General features: G+C 32.4%; 1 protein-coding gene and 1 long non-coding RNA gene across 2 annotated transcripts in view; both read right to left on the bottom strand.

Annotated features, from left to right (window-relative positions):
- Positions 1–14,084, bottom strand: part of LOC133181622 (uncharacterized) — a 53,444-nt gene that overhangs the window by 19,874 nt on the left and 19,486 nt on the right. The gene's annotated exons all lie outside the window — the stretch shown is intronic.
- Positions 1,318–3,153, bottom strand: LOC133183178 (uncharacterized). The gene is made up of 2 exons (XR_009720601.1): positions 2,984–3,153; positions 1,318–1,651 (listed from the first exon to the last, which is right to left on the bottom strand). It is a non-coding gene; the product is annotated as an uncharacterized LOC133183178 (long non-coding RNA).

The raw sequence follows: 14,084 nt of genomic DNA, 5'->3' as shown, positions 1-14,084 counted from the left end.
ATTTCGTTACAAAATATGCTTTAAATGGTGTTCCTTTTGTTGAATAAATAAATCTAATTATCAGATGTTAGATATTTCCTATAAGGCCATTCCAAGTTTTTTCTATGTTTAGAGTCCACGTGCGCCTAGGTTTTTGACACCTTATATCAGAAAAAACAAACAAAATCAGGATACCTGAAACTGATTATTCTAGTCAAAATCTTTGAATTCTGTCAATTTTTGAAATATTTGTCTACAATATGTCATGTTAGGTAAACTTTAAGCATTTAATATTCTGATTTTGCTTAAGAATAGATCTTTCTACGAGAAAATAGATTAATGAAATCAAATCCTATAATTGACCTTATTTTTATGATTATATATTCTTTGTTTTATTTTTTCTTTTGTGTGTTTTTTGCAAATAGGTAGGTAGGTTTTTAAAAGATGGGTGGATGCTAAACAGAGAAAAAACTTGGAATGGCCTAACTATAGCACAGGATTTCTGTGTAATCAGCTTTTAATTTATGGCCAAATTGTCTGTAGTCTGAGGTCCTATTTTATAAACGGTGTCCTTCAAATGTCCTTGGAAATAAAAGTTAAGGGGTTTTAATCAATACGTGAGTGTCAAAAAAAGGCAAACGTTAACATTATGGAATTGAAGAAGATGATGTTTTTGTCATCCACTGGCATTCAGTCCAGAACACACTATGAGGTATGTTGGGCACCTCATTTTTGCTGAAACCATGCATTTTCCACATCATTGGTTTTCTTCTGCAAAGGGTAGATCTTTCTTGTGAAACAACTTCAGGTATTTTTCAGAATAGACACATTCCATTTCGATTCTTGAAAGAAAAATGGGCCAGGTCAATGATTCCCCTTGTGCCAAGGACTGCCTTTGATTTTAGTCCTTAACCTTAGTCTTGTATTCCATTAACTTCCTTTTTTTAAACATTCTTTATAACTTCCATTTATTAGTATTTGAGTTCTGCTGGATTCCTTTTTTCATTGTTCTTCTCGCAAGAACCTGTGATGTGCTTTTATATACCAGTTTCAACACCTGCTAATTGTTTCTAGTAGATTCATAGGTAATTGTTTGTTTTTAATGATGTCAGATATGATGTCACAACTAATTTAATTGATGTTTATTCCCCATATTTTTGTTATCAATAAAATCTTAGGCCTTTTTAGTATAATTTGGTATGAAACTTGTAAAAATTTCTGTTTGCATATCAACAAAGTAAGGGAAGTAAATGGTTGCATGTTTTCTGACACACCCTGTACATTACAAGTAAAATAAAAGAAAACTGTTATATAGCTTAAAAAATTCAAAACAGTATATGATGTTTACAATAATTTTATTACTTTCCTTTAAAAAAAACAAACATTTTATGTAAAGGTTAATCAGATGCCATTCCAAAATAAAGTTACAATTTATTACTTTGTATCAAAAAAGTCATATTTGCATATGCAATAATTGAAGCCAGTCAGGACAACACACCTCTTCTGTTCTCTTCAATATTCTTTAGGCAGGGAAAAACAATCAGGACACTGTCTTTTTCATCTGTGAGGTTAATTATCCCATTCAGGCATTGTGATAATGATATACCTCTTGAAAGTTGATGACATCTAAGGTGTTTGCACATGAACCAAAGACTTTGTTGAACATAGATTCCTTAAACATAAAACATAACAAATTAAAAAAAAAAAAAAAATTATTAAACATTTGTATAGTAAGAATTTTAATATAAAATGTCAAGATTCATGGAAATTTATTTCTGAATATAAATTCATTCATGAAGAACATTTTGGTTAAGTTTAATGTTATGCAGTAAAACAAGCTTATATCACAGTGATTTTCATTCCCCATGACTTTAAAATATATTGCCAACTAAACAAATTGTCCATCCCTGGCACTTCATGATAAGCATGTTTTACTGTAGTTAGCTTACATGTACAGAAACAAGATGTATCACAAAATTGCAGGGTTGTCTCTAAGAATTGCAATAGTACAGGATATTAAGAAAGCACAAGGGGTCTGTGATTCTTCCCCTATCATGTTCTTGAGGGGTAACAACAGGATAACTAAAGGATTACGTCATTATACATGGGGAAATTAACCGACCCCCCGGTTTCACTACAGACAACCCTGTAGCAGTATAAATGTATTACATTAAAATGCACTGGATGAATTATGCCAGTCACATCTACATGCTTGTGTGTATACGTACTATTTTAATATTGTTTATTAGTACTTAATCTCCTAAAACTCACGGAGGATTTCAACCAAAAAAAAAATTATCTTGGCGAGATCAAAGCAAGGAGATAAATTTTTTTTAATTAAGAAATAAGGTATCATTTTTTGCGTTTTATTGGGGTGTAAATAAACTAAATACAGGTTAGCAACATGATCAAATCCCATAAGGCCCAAAGGGGGTTTTAACTTCAGCATATGAGGTAATTTTTGTGCACTGCATAGTTAGGGCAGATTAATAAATTTGCCAAAAATATACACAATAACAATATCATGTGTTAACTTCTAAATGTTTTATTGAGGAGGATATACCCCTGTTTCAAATTTCCTTTTCTAACACTGCTATGGTCATAGATAACAAGAGAATGGCCTATTAATTTTGGAAATAAATATTTGCTAGGAAGTACTGAAAATAATTTGTCCTCAACTTCGTTGTGTGGTGATATTAACCCCCCCCCCCTTATAGGGTATGTTATGTTTTATTTATCATGCTGCCGCTGCTAAACTTTATCATCATTATTTATTATAAATAATATTTGTCTATAAATACAATGTTATTACTTCGCCTCTGTCAATATTGATATTTTTTTTGGAGAATAACAAACCATATTCATTACCGAAAGAGTCCATAATTGTATAATATGTGTATTGAAATATTTCGCCTTAAACATAATAAAATTAGTTTAATAATATGCTTATATCAAAATTTTCATTTATTTACATGTAGTCAATACTATATAACTTACTACTTACATACAGTAATTGGCAATAACCTTTTTGTCGTACTGGAGGGGAAAATTTTCCTTGTTTACGTTACACAGGAAGAAGGTGACTTCTGCGCATGCGCAGTGAGGTGAGTCAATGTTCCGATTGCAACCACATTCGGGATGTTTCGGTAGGCCAAAAGCTGCAAAAAGTCGCTTCCGTTTGAAACTACACAGAAAAGCTGGACACATCGACTGACCCAAATAAACTTTAATTCACAAGGAAGATTGTGATGGTATAGAAAGAATATCATCTTCTAGAGACCATTGATCACAATTAAAATTCACAAATCAAATACATTATTTACAGTGATTAATTATCAAAAGTGAATGGCAAAGGGGAATAACTTAATTCTCTCAGTAGAATACAAATTAATAGAGCCCTGGCCAGGACCAAACACTTGACCAAAGGGACCAGATGTTCAAAAATCTGGTAAAGATACTCTTGCTTATTAAAACTTTTACTTTGTTTGCCTCCGATATGCCCAGGAGCAGAGATTTTCAAAGAAATAATGTATTTTCACTATAAATTCAGCACAATCCCACCCTAGCACCAGAACCCATGACCCAGGGTCATGAAATTCACATTTTACATCCCTAGAAACCATATGTAATCCCGATGAAAATTTTGAAAAAAGTTTTAAACACTATTTAACAATATTTTAGACACTCATGCAATAATTAAAAATTAAAAAAACAAGCAAGTTACAAGTGATACTCGCCCTAAATTGTTAACTTCAGAAATCACGAAGGTACAGCACATACGTGACAATTTTCATCAAATAGGTGATTTTTAAAAACTTTAGAATATGGAGAAACAAGGTCATAACACTAATAGACAGTGCAAAGGTCAACCATTGAGCAGAACAGAAATCAACAACAAATGTGGGAAACACTGAACAAACTTGCATCAAAATCACATAATATTGTACCAGTGTCTATTCTGATCATAATTATACCAATGAGGGCACGCAAAAAATTGTTGAGATTTTCAACAATCATTTTACGGAGATATCAAACAAACTTATCGATCTCGGATATCGCTGAGAAAGATTTTCATTATGAGAAATTATTGCAATTTACACAAACCAAACTTGAACATGGTGAGAAATTTAGCATTCCAAATGAAGGGTTATCATTACTGAACAAATTCGACGTAAATAAGTCGGCTGGTATTGATACTATATTTGTCCACGTCTTCTTAAACACACTGCACCAGTTATATGCAAATCAATCCCCCGATCATTTAATAAACCAGCATATGTATTGCGATATTTCAAAATGAACTAAAACTTGCAAAAGTAACACCCATATATAAAAAAAGAAGGAAGACTGGATCCTGGTAACTAAAGCCAATATCTACCTCCCCCCCCCCCCCCCAACACACACATTGTCAAAAATAATTGAAAAACATGTCGCATATCATATTTGTTTGTTTGTTGTTTTACGTCCCTTCGAGATTTTCGCTCATATTGAGATGCCACCACTTGCCGGTGGAAGGCTGTACTAGGAACTTGCCGCCTTTGAGCAGTGAGGAATCTTTTTCGTGCCAGCACGATTTTCTAGGGCAAACGCTCTAACCACTGTGTTAGAGGGTGAAAAAATCATATTCGTAACTTTTTGTTAAATTTTGATCTCTTATGCAAATCGCAGTCGGGATTCAGATAATTACACTCTTGTCAAACTGCTCTTTCTAAACTCGCTGATGAATGGCTATAAGCAGTGGATAATGGCAAACTTGTAGGCATAACCTTCTTTGATTTTAGTAAGACCTTTGGTCTAGTGAATCATGGTATTCTGATAAAAAAAAATTACATTGCTACAATTTTGACCCCAAAGCAGTATCATGGTTAAACTCATATTTAAACAGCAGATTTCAGTGTCCTCCTTGGTAACATAAAATCTGAAAAACAGTTAGTCACAGGGGGAGTGCCACAGGGATCAATTTTAGGTTCACTACTCTTTGTACTTTTTATTAATACTCTCCCATTATTTGTCGAAAATTCAAATATTGACTTATTTGCCGATGATGCTATACTTCACATCTTTCAGACAGTGATGTTTCTCCAATGCAAAATATCTTATCCTCTGATAACATATTCTGCATTGAAGAAACATCACTGTCTGAAAGATGTGGCATATTTGTGATATATGTATATGAAATGTATAACTAATATAGAAAGAAAGTGCTCCCAGAATCAGATGATTTTGAACACCAGTAAAACTAAGTGCATGTTGATGTTGTTAGGCACACACCAAAGACGGTCAAAGGTAACCAGTCAAAATCTAAATTTACAAGTTTCAGATCATTGTCTGGAGAATGTTACAAATGAGATTCCTTGGAATCCATATTGATAATTCTCTCAATTACCAATTATCCAATTACTATCAATTCATCTTACATGTAGATCTGATTCTAATTCCGACTTGTATGTTCAAAAACACAAATCCAAACCAAAAAAACGTGTTTTCTCGTTCCAAATAAACCGTAAATCTGGACTATAATGGAATTCAGCGACAGTTGACAAAAAAAATGCTTATCAACCAACATCGCAATGTTAGCATATAGAGAAAGACTGAAAGACAAATAGTTCATTCCAAAAGATGCACTGAGTTATTGCTGCATTCTCTATTCTATTTACATGTATGACCACGTAGTTTGGGTCAAAAATATAATATGTCGTTGATCGGGTAAGAGGGAATGTTGGCGTAAAACGAGTGGCGCTGTGGGCCGGAAGAAGTAGTGCCGTATTCCTAGGGCTCTTCCCGAAATCACATATTATAAATCCAAAGTAATGGGTAATTTAGTTTCCGAGTTTATTAATAAAAGCATTTAATTTAATGATGGACAGCAATTTTAACATTCAAGAAATACATGCGGGGAACACAGACGGAAGTGGCCAGTAATGCGTCAGGCCTCCGAACTGACACATACAATTCAGATACTGGTATATAAAAGAGTTCTTTGACAACAATTAGCAAATTGAGTGACAAAATGACATATGCTGAGTAAATTACAATCTGTGAGGAGTTTTGGTAAGATAGACATGAAAGAAAGATGAATAAAATAATTACATGAATGTTTTTATAAGGTATTAGAAATGAGTGGTTGTATTAACACTCTGTCCCTTTGTAGTTCTCAGCAATTGTCCAAAGAGTGTCACTATGCAATTAAGTAAATAATTCGGTGTTTCATAGTCCAACAATGAATAAAGATTCAGAACTAATTTCAATGAAAATAACTGATAAAACATAATTATTTAAGTGCAAAATAAAAGTCCAAAAGAAAATTGGTAAAAAGGGTTAATTCTGCTCGGTGATACATGTATACAAAAGGAATGTCGTGTAAACACGAGCATATAATAAATGTCTGGCAGTACAATTTCCGCAGTGTTGACTCAAGGAAGATTTTTTTCCTTCTTCAAAATTAAATATTGACAATAAATAATTTCAAGTCAAATTTATTTTCAGCTAGTTATATAATTATTTTGACATTCTTTAAGATGTTATGGTAAGACCATATTCTGCGTACTGGCTTGGGCCAATAAAGAAAAGTACCTGATATAAAAATTTTATTAACTGTTATTTTTTGGAACCAAAAACATATTCAAACTATGGAATATAACTCAGACTTGCAAGCAAATGAATCTTGTGATTGCTTATCTTAAGGAAGCTCTAAACACTAACATAGAATGTTTACGAACTTGAGGAAAAATTTTGTCATATAAAGGTATACATATTGAGTTTATTTAGTTCGTTTTCAACATAAGGTACCTACCATATTTCCCCAGAAAAAATTCAAAGACAATGAAGTCTTATTGAAAAGAAGTTATTGATATTTATCTACATTGGGAAGATACACACAAATAATTTATTCAGTTACTCTATCTTGGTCTAATATAATGTTAAGAATACAATTATCTAGTACACATTGTGTCTTTCACTGAAGATTCCAGTTTATTCTATCTTGCATCTAAGGGAAGATCACTCTAACTGCATCAAACTACCCTGGAATTAATACTCTCTAGTGAGCAGTGTTTCGAGCTTCCTTAATGGCAACAGCAAATTCTCCATAGCGACTATTAAAAAAGTTATTTTTCGCACATGTGCTTCAACAGCCGTAAAAGATTATTCAAATTTCGTCATAAAATTGCGATTATTCAAAATAAACAATGTAATATGTTATATTATACATTTATTGACTGGGTTTGAGGGCAACATGCGTTTTGTTGGACCCAAGAACCAAACTGTTTGCCTAAGGCCGTTAGACGAAGGCAAACAATTTGGATCGAGGGGTGAACAAAACGCATTTTGCCCGAGAACACAGTCAATAAATGTTTTGTTATACCTTTTATTCTTTTGACAAACATGTATCTTGTGCTGGCTTCCATGATGTAAATTTTCTTTACCTGTACTAAAACTCGTTCTATTCTGTCAATGTCGAACAATAATAAATGCAGGTTTAGCTAATCCCGCCCACTGTGTAACGTAAGCGGTCCAATATCTCATCGACAAGTCCAATATCTCACTCTGCGGTCAAACAGCGATTTTTTATGATCATTTAGTAAAACACTGGAAATGTTAGACTTTCTTAATATAAATAATATAGGAACCATTTTTGAAAGGTAAAACAATATTGTTTGAAATAAGTCCATGACAACAACTTTCAGCAAACAACAACTAATGTATCTTACTAAGAATTTACGTGCTATTCATCCAGTAAAGCGGATTTCAACTGAGAGATCGTCTCGTTTATTTTGGAAAAAATTGTCCAGTTATTGTCCAGTTATGTAAATGACCGTATAGATTGAGAATGGGAAAAGAACATCAAACTTTGTATGTAACATTTGTTATCATGGCAACAAGAAATATTGCTTGCAACAAAGTACGAAATATTTATTTTTACCAAGGAAAAAAATCCTAGTACAGTTTTCCAGTGCTATATGGACGTGATTTAATATATATGATGTAAAACAGATTCCCTTATGCACGTACTGAAAACTGACACATCTCTAGCAACAAGGACTAAGCAAAGCTTTTATATGGTTCATACATCTTAAGCAACAACAAGGAAAAGTTAGAAAAATTTTTAGGTTAATAATAAATTCAAAGGTCGATCCAGGAAGTTTCGGGGAAAGGGTGGGGTGAATGGTTGTGTCAATATCCGCTCAAAAAATCCAGCTTAGAAATTCTTTGACTAGGAAAAAAAGATAAATACATGTATAATGTTTTAAATATTATATATAAAAAACGAAAGATTCCAAACGTGAAAAATCTATTTCGTGTGTTTGTGTGTGGGGGTAAGGTTGGAGGGGGGTTCCACTCGTAACCACATACCTAAAAAAAGACCCTGCCAATTCTTTATTCCAACAAAAGCTAAAATGGCAGAGGTCTTCAAGGAACCTCCATTGGCCACCTATAAATGACAAAACACATATTTATCAACCTGCACTAAAAATACAGACATCATATTTCTCTAGATATTGTCTTAATACCTGCCAAAAATCTCATTGATATCTCAATTCAAAAAAAGTTATGTCCAAAAATGATGCTAAAATGTCAGGAGTGCAACACCTTTTTGGGATATTTTCAAAATTCAATATTTTTTGAAGATCTGTGAAATAAATCACAATGGTTTATGTTGGAAATACAGACCTTCCTGATAATATTCAAAGTATTAAGCTTTAAATGTAGACTGTAGCAACTTCTGTTTGACCAAGTTGTGGTCATGGCTGATGTTGAAAAAAAAAAATGTTATACCGTGTCAAGAGTGCAACAGAAAAAAATGTAGTGTTGCCAAAAAATATCGATTTTAAAAATCTGAAAGACAGTAAAGTCAAAATAAATTTTCAAAGTGAAAAACAATAACTGAAAGACAATTTAAAACTTGTAATTGATAAATCTATTTTGGTATTATTGTTCCTTGTGTCCTTATTTTCCAAAATAAAAATCAAAGAATCATATACTGATAAAAGTTTGGTTTTTTAATGCTGGGGAGCAAAACATCAAATGTTGCACTCCTTATTGGGCACGCACAGATGCTTGACTCTCATTAATGCTGCTTGTGATTTATATAACATTTTTTTAAGTTTTAAATCCCCAGATGGGGTACACAAAGGTCACAGATATGTCAATTTTCGAATTTTCTCATTTTTATGCAATTTTCATCAATTTTATAGCACATTTTGTTTCAGAAAACACAGAGCACAAGCTTGCCTATCTACCAAATTGATGTATTTCATGCACTAGTATCAGATCCTTCTTTTGTCTAAAAATCTCAGATAGGCAAGCTTGTGCTCTATGTGCTCAAGAAGTGAAAAGTATCTCAAATTTGAGAAAAATCTATCTGAATTGAGGAAATTCGGAAAAATGTCCAACTTCGGCAGGCTCTTGGGGCCTCGCTGTACTCTCTGAATCAAAATTATTGCTGGTTTTAAAACAAGCAGTAATTAAAGTTCTTAACTGCAAAGTATCACAATTTTAACTGTGTTTTGATTTTTACCTCAAATAAGGGGCCATATTCGGCATTAACCATACCTTGTCCTTTAATGACATTTTGGTAACAGATAGTGTAGACTGTTTTTCTTTTTTTAATATATATTTTACTTTTTCTTAAAGAGAGTTTGCAGTATGGCATTGTTTTACTAGAAATGACGATAAATTAAAAAAAAAATATGTTTGTTAACCTATTTGCAACAATTTTTTACTAAAGGAATAAACTTTTAATTGTTTTATTTTTTTTCTTTACAAATTTCTCCAAAGGAACCCTCTGCAGACACCACACTGACTGCTTTCACACGCTCTCCTGGGGTCAAACGCCGCATACGATGTAATTTTTTTTTCTAAGTTTTTAGTTAATACAAACATAAAGAACACAAACACAAAGAAAAAAAAAATAGAAATTTATTCCTCCAAAAAGTAGGTACACGATTTTATGAAATGGTTACGCTTCAGTTAGCATTGTAATTATCAGAGATATTTCTATTGGATATTATCTAATATAAAAACAAACAGCTACACAAATTACGTTTGTATATTGAATATTATTTTGAAATGAACATTTCAAGATTTCTAAGATCTATTTTTGCACAATTCAGATGTGGCATACTTCCAATTAGATTTGAAACTGGGTGATAGAAGGGAGATTCATTAGATGAGAGATTATGTAATGAGTGTGTATTTTGTTTTGGGTTTTTTGTATGGGTTTTTTTTTTTTTTATTTTGTTATTTTTTGGTCTTTAGATGAATTAGAAGACTAGTTCACATGCGAAACAGGCCCGTAGGAAGCAATTTTAGTTGGGGGGGGGGGGGCACAGCCATACATTTTCAGTTGAGGGGGCACTATCAACTATCAAAATTTCTTGACAAGCAAAAAAAAAAACAAAAACAAAAACAAAAAAACAAAAAAACAAAAACAAAAACAAAAAACAAAAACAAAAAAAAACAAAACAAAAAAAAAAAGAGAAAAGCTCATCAGACGTTTTTATTGAGGGGGCACAAGCATATAATATCTATGTTTTCTATAGTAATCTATATATCGGCAAAATTATTGGGGGGGCACGCCCCCTCGTGCCCCCCCCCGGTTCCTACGGCCATGCGAAATACTCGTTTTGGAATACATATATTTAGTAGAATAGGATGTAACCCCACTCTGTTAAACTGCTATCTTTCTTTTATAGAAAGATGGGCAAACATTTACAGACAGTCCCTTTGCATAAAATGTGAATATATATTTCATTTATTTTGGTTTACAGTGATATACAGGCCTGATGGGAAGGGTGATTGAATATCTGTATCAATTATTACTCAATGCACTGTGTTTAAATAACACATTTATTTATAATAATATTTCTTACTTATTCTATAAATCTGGAAAAGATCTTCAGTTAGTTGCTTTACGAAAATGCACTCTAAACCTTAAAAACAAAAACCAAAAAAGCATTTTTTAAAAAAAATTCAGACCAATGGATCGAAATCATGCAAATTGTATTTTGAAAAACATATCAGTTCAATTTCATTTGACAAAAACCCGTATAAAAATGTATTTTGCATAGGTGAAAGTTGATATAAATAAGCAAATCAATCAACATCGCTGCATTGGCACATAGAGAATATGAAATAAATAAAACGAGTGAAAGATAAACAGTTCCATCTAAAACGGTGCACTTAAATATAAGGAGAGTTTAATAGTTTATTCAAATTATTAGAGCATAGGATATCTCATTGAAAAACGTGAAGATAAAATGTCTTGACGGATGTTTTCCGCTGTGCAAGGGATCTTTTTTCTAAACCAAATGTCAATTTTTAGGCTCTTTTTTCAGCTAGACATAAACTCATCAATTTGACATGCTTTTAGATTGCTCAATCGTTTGATCATAATTGCACACTGATGTAAGCCAAGAACGAGAAAAAGTACTTTGCACACATATTTTATTGTTCCTTCTACGCCAAAAATATAATTTTTATCAATAAAACATTCAAACTTCAGAAATTTTAGAAGTTTGTTAGAAACCAGAGATGATTTTTTTCAACTGGAAATTCATTATCATATTAATGTGAGCATGGCATCGTTAATGGAAAATAGATGGGTAACAAAAGAGTTTATAATTGTATGTTTGGCAGAAAAGAACACCGTACAGTTATCCCATTTAAGATTCAAAGAATAAAGAAAATAAAACATACTGAACAGAAAAAATAAATAATACAAACACTTCTTGTAAGGTGTCACTTCAGGAAAATTCACATCTGAAGCCTCTAGCAAAAAAACTTTTCTAATGAATATTCTAATATAATGTAAATGTAGACTTTCTCATTCATGACCTCCGATATAATAGCACTTTAAACATGCACAACCAGAATGACTTGGTATTGAGATATTCCTTGATTTAAGTCTTAAAACCATGCCAGTTAAATTAGAGCCATTTTGTGTGAAGTATCACGTTATTATCTTTTGTGGTATTAGAGGCACTTGTAAGGATCGTATATTTGACTCAGATGCTTCAATAACCTTTTACTTTGAATCAAAATCAAGATAAACGTATATTATGATATATTATCGTTTTATTGGATGGCTTAAGATACCATTCCCCACGATAAAGAACCGAGAACGATAGTTTTGTTCTGTTGCCTACCCCCAAGTCAATTTTCAAGAGTAAAAGTAGAATGCTTTTATATTTATATGAATATTTTTGTGAATTTTCATTAGATATTTTATTGGGGAAAATAAAGAGAAATAACTCCATAATTTTTGTAAAATGTGTGTTATTCAATATAGAAATTAACGGACAACAGAAAAAAATACTTTTAAAAATATCCCCCTCCCCCTTGAAACAGAGATTCCCTTTTACAGATATAATGAATTGTTATTTCAAAAAATCATAACAAAGCGTTGGTTGTTTCACCGGGGGGGGGGGGGGGGGGGTAGCAAAAACGGTCAGTTTATTACAAATCTCAAAGGAGAATACAAATAAAACTGTACTTTATCAATCTTACATGTTGTACTTTAAATAATTTATATTTACATTTGCAAATGTTTTCCCTTAAATAACACTAATGGAACAAGTCGTTTTTAAAACTTTGTAAAAACAGATTCGTCATGTGACATTAAGGACCCTCTATACACAAGAGGAAAATATTTTTGGGACACTGAGAAAATTATAGTGTGTTAAGGTTTAAATGTTGGGCTTATCTATCACATTTTCAACATAGGGTACCTTGCATTTACCCCCAGGAAAATAGTTCTCAGACAATGAAGTACTGATGAACAGAAATCGTTGTTGTTTACTTAAGTCAGCAAAATACCTGCAAATGAAGTGTTCAATCTATTCATCTTGGCCTATTAAAATGTTATAAATGCTTGATTTGATCACAAATTAAGTAATAAACTGTACATTTCAATTTATTTTATTCTTAATCAAAGGGCAGATAACTCTATCTGCATAAAAGTACCAGAAAATCAGAACTCTTTAGTATACAGTGTATAGAGGGCTCTTAAATTGATTGTTTAGTCATAAACGATCTACGTAATTTAATAGCGACGTCATAAGTGATCGACGCGTTTAACTCATTCTATACCGATGAGGTTTGAAAAATAATAAATCAATTTATGGCTTTAAAACTATAGGACCCAACTATTTGTAATAAATTAGTCACAAATGTAAATATAAGTAATAAGGTATCATATCAAAACTTTTATCTGGATATAGATACGGGTTTGCACGTGGTCAAATCTACTATAATGCCTGATGAAGGTTTAAAAATGATACCTTATTCCTTAAAAACATTCAGAAAGTTTTAAGGGTCTTTTATCAATTTCCATGAGTATTTGAAAATCTGGTGTTTTCGGCTCAGGTGAGCTTTTCTGGTCAAAACTTGTCCGTTGTCTGTAGTTGTCGGCATTGTCGTCGTCGGCGGCGATGCGTTGTAAACTTTTTACAATTTCATCTTTTTCTCCAGAATCATTGAGCCAAATTCAACTTAACTTGGCACAGAATATTCTTGGGTAAAGGGAATTCAAGTTTGTTCAAATGAAGGGCCACTCCCTCATCCAAGGGGAGATAATTAAGAAAAAATAAAAAAAAATGGGTGGGGTAATTTAAAAATTCTCAAGAACGACTGGGCTAAAATAAGATGAAACTTATATGAAAGCTTTCTGAAATAGTGTAGATTCTGGTTTGCAATCATGACCCCTAGGGTTAAGGTGGGGTTACTATGGGCGATCAGTTGTACATGGGTATATAAAGGAAAAAACTTCAAAAATCTTCTTCTCAAGAACAGCAAAGCCATGATCAGTCATATTTATATTAGAGCATCCACAGTTAGTGTAGATTTCAGTGTGTTTAAATCTTGACCCCCGAGGGTAGGGTGTGGCTACTATGGGCGATCAAAGTTTTACATGGGTATGAATAGGAGAATCTTCAAAAGTCTTCTCAAGAAATATAGAAAAGGAGTGACCGATCATATTTATATGGAAGGATCCTCAAGTAGCATAGATTCAAATGTGTTCAAATCATGACTCCCTTGAGGATAGGGTGGAGCTACACTGGGTAACCAAAGTTTTTCATTGGTATATATATAGGAAAAGAAAATTT

Source organism: Saccostrea echinata, unplaced genomic scaffold (assembly GCF_033153115.1).
Source record: "Saccostrea echinata isolate AGI-Se365-2 ecotype Australia unplaced genomic scaffold, CSIRO_AGI_Sech_v1 ptg000009l, whole genome shotgun sequence".
In the NCBI taxonomy this organism is placed as follows: domain Eukaryota; kingdom Metazoa; phylum Mollusca; class Bivalvia; order Ostreida; family Ostreidae; genus Saccostrea; species Saccostrea echinata.
This window is presented reverse-complemented; position numbering and strand designations above follow the sequence as displayed.